General features: G+C 31.0%; 1 pseudogene; it reads left to right on the forward strand.

Annotated features, from left to right (window-relative positions):
• The first annotated feature begins 1,977 nt into the window (after nucleotides 1-1,977).
• LOC107641364 (alkane hydroxylase MAH1 pseudogene) lies at nucleotides 1,978-3,528 on the forward strand (annotated as a pseudogene).
• The last annotated feature ends 5,500 nt before the right edge of the window (nucleotides 3,529-9,028 follow it).

A 9,028-nucleotide genomic window follows, 5' to 3' on the forward strand; every position in this document is an offset into this window, starting at 1 on the left:
TCCGTTTAAGTAAGTGTCGGAGGTTTAAATCTTACTTTTTGCATGCAATAATTTATTATATGCCTAGAAAAAAATATTTTTTTTTAAATTTAGTAATTTTATGTCAGAGTAAAACATTTTTGTGATTTTTTCTTTTTTTATAAATGACTGAAAATATTATAAAAAAGAGACAAAGTATAAGAGATTAATGTTTTGTTTGTTAACATTAGTCGATTTTAGCATTTAAATTTACCATTTAGAATTTTAGATTAAAAATTTATGATTTAAGTTATATAATAAATAAAATAATTTAAAAAATAAAAATTCACTAATGTTGACTAAAAAAAAATAATTATATATCTATCATCATTACTAAAAAAGAAAACAAAAATCTGATTATCGAATTTTGCTTTTTTTTTTATGTATTTTTAAATAAATATTCAAATATTTTTATAAAGATTTTTTGATTAAATACACAAGTGATTTATCAAATATAAAAATCATTTGTCATTATTAAAAATTTCTTTCTATTTTTGTCACTTTTTAAATTTAATTTTTTTGTCGTTTTAGTTTTTTAGAGATAGTTTTGTTAGCATTAAAATCATTTAGAAATATTTTTATAGGTTATCCTTTTAAATATAGGAAAAGTTATGTAATAAATACTTTTCCTTCTTATTTCAATTCTATTAGGTAATCAATAAAAATTTACCCAACAACAAATCAATAATAAGCGTTTTTGAATTGCACTCTATACTAGTGATTATTCAAATTTTATTTTTAAAAAATATAAAATTAATAATTATTAATTACAGTTATTTAAAATTAACTGGTTAGGAGTTGTTTATCTATATTTTTTCTTATTATTTATATATATGTGGTTATTAAACTTTTTTCGACTTCTAAAATGTAACTATATATCATCACTATGTTAGTATGTTAATTAATAATCTCATGTTTATTACCATTGTATGTATTAGCGTCCCAACAGGTATTAGATTTTGTTTGTTTTTTAGATATTAATATGATTTATTAAATTTAAAACACAATATTATTATGGATTGTATAATATGTAGTGTTTATTCATTCAAATTTATTAACTGGCTTTATAAACACAAAAGCAACTACAAAATAGTAGTTATATATGGAACATTCGTCAGAGAATAATTTAAAATTATTTTATTTAATTACTTTAACATCTATAATTTTATATATAAAATATTTATAATTATATATTTATTATATTTAATATTGTTATATATTTATTTCAGTGATAATTAATAAATACAAACAAAAGCAAAAAATAACAAGTTATGAGTACCTCTAACTCTCAAACTATGGCTCTAAATATTTTTGTATTTAAAATACTGAATTCAAATTTACAAACTCATTTGTTTATATTCTAATGCTATCAAATTTCAATAATTGTATTAATATCTCTTTTTTCAAATATTTATATATCTTATAAAAGTGTACTAAATAAAAAAATTAGGAACCAATCATAGTAGAATTTCCTTAAGATGAAGTAGTTGTCCTCGCATTATTAGTAGGCAAACATGTGCACGTAGATATATTTATATAAGATTTATAATTAAAAATTATTAAATAATTTAATATATTTAATTAAATTTTTATTTAATTATTAGGTAAAAATTCAGGTGCAGTCGATTTTACGTGAAGTTAATAACTGAGAGCCGTTAGATAAAAATTTAGTCAAATCAGTCAAATCATCTAACAGCTCTCAACTATCAATTTCATGTGAAGTCGACTGCATCTGAATTTCTACTTTATTTTTAATTATCAATTTCATATAAAATTAACCGAGCCAATTTTTACCTAATTGGTATCGTTGTTGTTATTGTTGTTACCAAATGAAGGACTAGTGTCAAATCCGGTATGGCACTGTTCCAGTATAAATATAGGTTTGTATGTCTTGACATTTATGAAACTACCACTGTATCAAAAGTTTCATACAATATAATAATTCAAATAAAATTTTCCATGGCCATGTTTTTCTATCCAGCCATAATAACAATAATTGCATCAATCCTATACCTTGTTCATCACGGCAGAAGACGGCGTTGCAAAACTCCACTCTCCAACGATTGGCCAATCCTTGGCATGTTACCGCAACTTCTTTGGAACTTCTTCCAAATCCATGACTTCTTGGCGCACACCATCAACAAACAAGGCGGTACTGCGGAGTTCATGGGACCTTGGTTTACCAAAATGAACTATTTGGTAACTAGAGATCCCATGAACGCGCACCATATACTAAGCAAAAGGTTCGAAGATTATGTAAAAGGGGCCGATTTTCGCGAGGTTTTCGCCGCTTTTGGCGACGGTATTGTCGCCGCGGATTCAGAAAAATGGAAGGACATGAGGTCTTTGTTCCATTCTTTGTTCAAACACAAAAGCTTCGAGGTTTTGTTAGAGAAAACTATTCAGAAGAAACTTCAAAATAGCTTGCTTCCGATATTATCAAATCTTTGTGAAGAGACTACGGTGGACCTGCAAGATCTCTTTTGTAGATTCACATTTGATAATATAAGCTCGTTAGGGTTAGGGTTTGATCCCAATTCCCTTTCAATTGAATTCCCTGTTGTTGAAGCTAAGAAGGCTTTCGACCAAATCCAAGAATGCATTCTTTACCGACACGGAGTGCCGAGAAGTGTTTGGAAGCTTCAAGAATGGCTTCAAATCGGCGAAGAGAAGAAGATGGCGAAAGCATGCAGAGTTTTTGACAATTTTCTATGCACTCTTATAGCATCTAAGCTTGAAGAACTAAGCGAAAGAGAAACTAATAATAATCATCAAGTTGATGAAAGTGTTCTTCATCAATTTGATAGCTTGCTTGAGGTGGTTACAAGAGACGAAGCGCGACGCGACGAAAAGTTCTTAAGAGATTCAGCATTCAATCTTTTTGTAGCCGGAAAAGATACAATTGCTTCGGCTCTTACCTGGTTCTTTTGGCTCGTCGCTACGCATCCGTTAGTGGAAGCTAAGATTCTTGAAGAAATTCGAGAAGTTTTTGGCGCTAATGACGGAGAACAGTACAGAATTTTAGGCATGGTGGATGCCAAGAAGCTAGTTTATCTCCACGGCGCTTTGTGTGAAGTTTTAAGACTTTTCCCTCCAATACCTCTGGAGCGCAAGCAGCCTATGAAAGCTGATGTGCTTCCAAGTGGACATCATGTGGATTCGGATACAAATATTATATTTTCTTTCTACGCAATGGGGAGAAGTGAAGAAATTTGGGGGAAGGATTGCTTGGAGTTCAAGCCAGAGAGATGGATATCTGAAAAAGGAGGAATAATTCATGTGCCTTCTTACAAGTTTATTAGTTTTAATGCAGGACCAAGGACTTGTTTGGGTAAGGATATGTCTTTCATTCAAATGAAGATGGTTACATCTGCTATTTTGCGCCACTATTGTGTACATTTGGTGGAGGATCATCCTCGAGTTATCCCAAGCCTTTCAATTGCGCTTCTAATGAAGAATGGTTTGAAGGTTAAGATAACAAAAAGAGAAAACATTGATTCATTTAAATAGATTTTTCTATTATATATATATATATATAGGTGAATTCTACCGTACCTTCTCTAAAATAAAGGGTAAATTACCCCTTGTGATATATACAGTGATTATTGATAATTATCTTTCTACTAGAGTTTCAAGATCCACGTTATCTTCTCTTTCCTTTTTAATTGATGCTATGTTTCTCTTGATACTTGATAAGAATGTCATTTTCATCATTCCACCAAATACACTTCTTCTTTTTCAATTTTAAAATTCTAATTCCTTTTAAATCGAATCACCATTTCCAATCAATTAAGTTAGGATTTTGAACTTGTTCTTACGTTTTTAATCTCCAATTTCAACGAGTACAACTATCAATTTTTCAGCTCTCTTCTTTTTAAGATTTTTTTCGTATTAGAAGATATTACGTTCGGAGAAAAACAAGAGGGTATAGGTTTGTACGACAGATATAAATTTGCACCATAAATAAAATTCTTATAGGTAATTAATGGCATGAATAATAAAATAATTAATTAATATTTGAGCCGAATGTGAATATTAAAATACTTATTCTATTTTGTCTTATTGTTATCTGAATAATAATTTAATATTTTTTGTAACAATATAATAGTTTAATATGCTCCCACCAATGCATTAGTTTTTTTTTTTTTAAATTAGGGAAGAGATGTATTTGGTGGAGATAATGAAAATGACACTGTTATTAAATTTTAAGAGAAACATAAAGAAAAGAGAAGATAACGTGAATCTTGGAGTTTTAATGAAAAAATAATTTATCAATAATTACTGTATATATCACAAGAAATAATTTACTCTTAATTTTAGAGAGGATATAGTAGAGTTCACCACATATATATATATATATATATATATATATATATATATATATATATATATATATATATATAAAGACTTAAAATCGAAATCTTAGTTTGAGTTTAAGGTATTTAATTTTATATTTGTTGTGTTATTTTATATATTTAATAAATAAAATAGCGAATTATTAGATACTTACAAGAATAAAATAATTATGTTGAATATGTTATAAAATATTATTGGACAGTGAATGTGTTTGTATTTTATTGGATGCAAATTGTAATTTGATGTGGTATTGAAATTTCTCGCTCTTTGCCAATGAGTTATAGCTCAAATGACATAGTTTTCACATACTCAAGTAAAAAGTTGCGGGTTCGAGTCCCTTATCTTTAGTAAAAAAAAAAAAAGAAAAAAGAAATTTCTCACTCTTTGCCTATAATCCGTTTGGTGCGCATGCTCTCTCTCTATATATAATACAATACAAAAATATTTGATAACAAAAAAATTAATTAAAAATAAATTAAAATTTATTTTATTTATTAATTATTATAATAATTAGTAAATATTAAATAAAATAAAATTTGATTACTGTATAAAATATATGTATAGAATTTTTAAGAATATCAAAAAAATATTTTTCACCGTTATTTTCTATATATTTGCTTATTTAGCTTTTTTCTCTACTTTTTTTTGGTATTATTTTCTCACACAATAAGACGCAGTGGATTGCAAATTAAATAAATACAAATATAAATTCTAAAAGATTAACAACTTTTAATTAAGATTTAACTAATAATACACTAAATATTTTATATTTTATTAATTTTTTATATACGCTTACATGCATAAATCAATATAATTTATACAACATATTATATAAAATTTATACACAAATTGATAAAGTTATATACATATTGTTAAATTTGAAAATAAATATTAAAAATGATGATTAAATATTATTAAAATATTAATTAAATATTTATCAAAATATCACCAATTGTTTGTTTGATATATTTGATCAAGTGTGCAGGAAATAAAATGAAATAAGTTGGCCCAAGAGATAAATGTTTAAAATTCATAAACAAATTCAGTCTTGAACAAAATTGATTCAAATCAGTGGCTAAACATTGGCATTAAGAAATAAAAGAAACCAAACCCAAAAGGTAAAGCAGCCCAAAAAAGCAAGCTTGGATGAATTAAAGAAAGAAACCCAAGAGTTGACAAGCTTCATACGGATTCTATCATTCTTGGTAATTGAAAATTGAAATTCAATTCAATTTAATTTCCTTGAGGCTTCCACAGAAAGTTTTTCTCTCTCTTCTCTCACTTACTTTGGTCATATCACTCATTCAAAGAAGAAGAAAGAAGAAAAATGAAATGCACAAAGGAAAGGATAAAGAAAGGCAAAAAGATTATTGCCAAATCAAAGAAAGGAAAAAGGCTTCGGTCAAGAAGCAAATATATCTTGGTCAAAGCACAACAAAAGTTTATTTCCTCTTTTGTGCTTCAACGAGGAACGAAGAAGAAAGTTTCAAGTTCTCATGCATGGATGAAGCAACAATGGAGAACGTGAAGCCATCTTGGGTCAGAAGCACATCAACGCTCAATATCAAAACTTGGGGCCAAAGTCAAGCTCAATGGTCAAGATTGAAGAAGCTTGAAGAAAAATGATGAGAGAGAAGAGGTGAGCATGCATGCAACAACCTCGGTTCTCTCTCTCCTCTCTGTTGAAACCGCTGCTACTTTGATGTTGGAGAAAAAAGAAAGTGTGAAGGTTGAACAAATTTCAACCTTGGAAGATTCACCCTTCTATATTAAGGATGAACGACCAAGGGTTGAAAGTAAGGAGAGTAAGTGAAAAGCACAAAGTTCACTCTCATAGCTACCCAAACTGTTAGAGTTCTTCTCCTTCATGTAGTACATTAAGTAATTTCTTTTTCTTAGTTTTGATCTGTTTGAGTCTCATTATAAAAGGCAAACATGATGAAAAAAGCCAATGAGAGAAAAAAGACAGTGAGTTAAACAGTGAGAAAAAGCCATAAGATGTCTCAAAGGTTCTTTGTACATCTTTCTGTTTTGTGTCATGATCCTATGGGGATTCCCTTGCAAGTTGGGTTAGCACTTTGCAGTTCAAAGCAAGATTGAGGTCTAGTAAAATTCAGATTGGGTTTAGAATCTGGATTTGCTCCAGATAGGATTGGGTAGATCTTAGAAAAATAATTGGTGTTTGTAATCTGTTTAAAATAGTAAAATTCAATCATTATTGTGATGGAGACTGGATGTAGGCTACATTACACCTAGGATACATCTGGGTGTTATTTCTTCTTCTCTACTACTTTTCTATTTCTGCTACTCAGGAGACAAAAGCAAAAATATCTCTCAATTGATCACGAGACAAAAGTGAAAATATCTCCTAAGTTTTCTTGAGAAAGAAAAAGTAATATTCAGCAAAAAAGGGGTAGCTAAGATTCAACCTCCCATTCTCTTAGCCACTGATAACCATCAATTGGTATCAGAGCTTGGTTTCAAAGAGATCAAGCTTTGCAACTTGGAGGAAAGTCTCTTATGGCAAACAATAGTGGTTCAAATTTGGCGTCCTATACTCTGGAAGAAGGGCAATCAAGCAACAGACCCCCATTCTTCAATGGAAAGAACTACAGCTACTGGAAGGAAAGAATGAAGATATTTGTTCAATCTATAGATTTTAACATCTGGCATATCATTCTGAATGATCCCCAAATCCTAACCAAAACCAGAGCAGATGGTGTGGTCACTTCAAAGACCGTAGCCGAGTGGAATGATGAAGACAGAAAGAAAATGGAGCTCAACACTAAAGCTGTCAACTTGCTTAATTATGCTATCAGCTTCGAGGAATTTTGAAGGGTATCTAGATGCAAAACAGCAAAAGAAATCGGGGACAAGCTTCAAGTTACTCATGAAGGAACCACTCTAGTCAATCGGACCAGAATAGACATGCTGAGCAAAGAATATGAAATGTTCTCTGTAAGAACCGGAGTTTTCACGAATAAAATCATTTAAATGCCCAAATTAGATTTCGAAAAATTAGGATGAGAATTTGGGAATTTAAATATAATTTTTGGACTCAGTAGGTTTTTCTGAGTCAGAAAATGTGTTTTCTGCAAAAAACCGTGAAAAATCACGAACCGGCAGTTGAACTGGTTCAAGTCTGCCCGGTATTGCTGCGCAAGAAAAAGTGAAAACAGTTGAAAGCCTTAGAAAAGTATTAGAAATGAAAAGCCAGGCGTTAGTGTTTAAGGTTTGGCCCAAAGTTGGACCGAACGGGCTAAAAATGCTAACGGGTTGGACCGGGCCCAAGTCCAACATATATAAGGGTTCATTAATGAACCCTTTAGCCACACACACACACCAACCAGATTTGAGAGAGAAGAGAGGTGAGGGTGGGGTTTTACTATTCACCTCCACCTTCCGGGAGCCATAACTTGAGCTACGGAGCTCCGATTGACGAGCTGTTTGCGGCCACGTGAAGCTCTCGTCGAGCTCTACGTTTCTATCTAAGCAAACCTGATAAGAACTCGAAGCTCAAGCCCCAGTTTTGTGCCCTAGATTTCTGCGTTTTTGAGGTTATGGCTTTGAGTAGATTTTGTAGTTTTGCTTGTTTTGGTGATCTCTAGTAGCGGATAATTGATGGATTCTACCCCTAATCTCGTTGGATAAGGTAAGGAACCTATTTATCCTTGTGGTTTGGTATAGTATGGACTTTAGTTATTGATGTATGGTTATGTTGTATGTATGAAGCTTGTTTTTGGAGTTGGTGGTGGCTTTTGGTTTGGCTTTGATGGTTTGGAGCTTAGTGGAAGCTTGATTGGAATCAATTTTGGTGTTTGAGCATATTGGAAATCAGCCAAGGTATGGTTTCGGTTTTCTCTATGTAGTATATAATATTCATGGACACTTAAGCTAGTGACACATAAGATAGGTTTGGAAATTATATGTTGTTGATGATTGTTTGGGTTGATGATGTATAATGAATTGATGTTGTTGTTGTGGTTAAGTGATGAAGTTGAGATATGATGAATTTGGATGAATGAATGTTGTTGATTATTAATATGAATCATGGTTGAGTTGATGATGAAAATTGATAGTGATATAATGAGGATTAGTGAATATGTGATATATGTGATGTTGAGGTTGAGAATAATATGTGAAGGAAAATGTGGTAAGAATGGTTCAAAATGTTGTAAAATGTAGGTTTTGATGAAAAATGGAGTTTGGAATGGTTCTATTTGGTTTTGGTCGGTTTGAGCTATGAAAATGAGTAAATAGTGATATTGGGTAAAAATAGGTTTTTGGTGAACTTTGTCTGATCATAACTTTCGCCTTGGTTTTCAAAATTTGTTGAAATTGGTTTATAAACAAAGCTTATTGAAAACTCTTCGAAACGATATAAAGTTTGTAAAATTTGGAATTTTGAAGAGAAAGTTATGATCAAACAAAGATTGGTGTTAAAATCTGAAATTATGCAAAGTTGCAGAATTTTGTGATTTCTGGTATGTGCGCACGCACAGCCTTGTGCGCATGCACAACCCTGCAAGATTTTAAACCTGTGCATACACATAGATCTGTGCGCATGCACAGGCAGGGAAGGGTGTGCTGTTTGCAGCGCTAGCATAGCTTGCACACGCACACGTTGGGGAGGTCAGTCTATTGAGGGCGCTAG

The sequence above is a fragment of the Arachis ipaensis genome, chromosome B5 (assembly GCF_059453495.1).
Source record: "Arachis ipaensis isolate K30076 ecotype BB chromosome B5, ASM5945349v1, whole genome shotgun sequence".
In the NCBI taxonomy this organism is placed as follows: domain Eukaryota; kingdom Viridiplantae; phylum Streptophyta; class Magnoliopsida; order Fabales; family Fabaceae; genus Arachis; species Arachis ipaensis.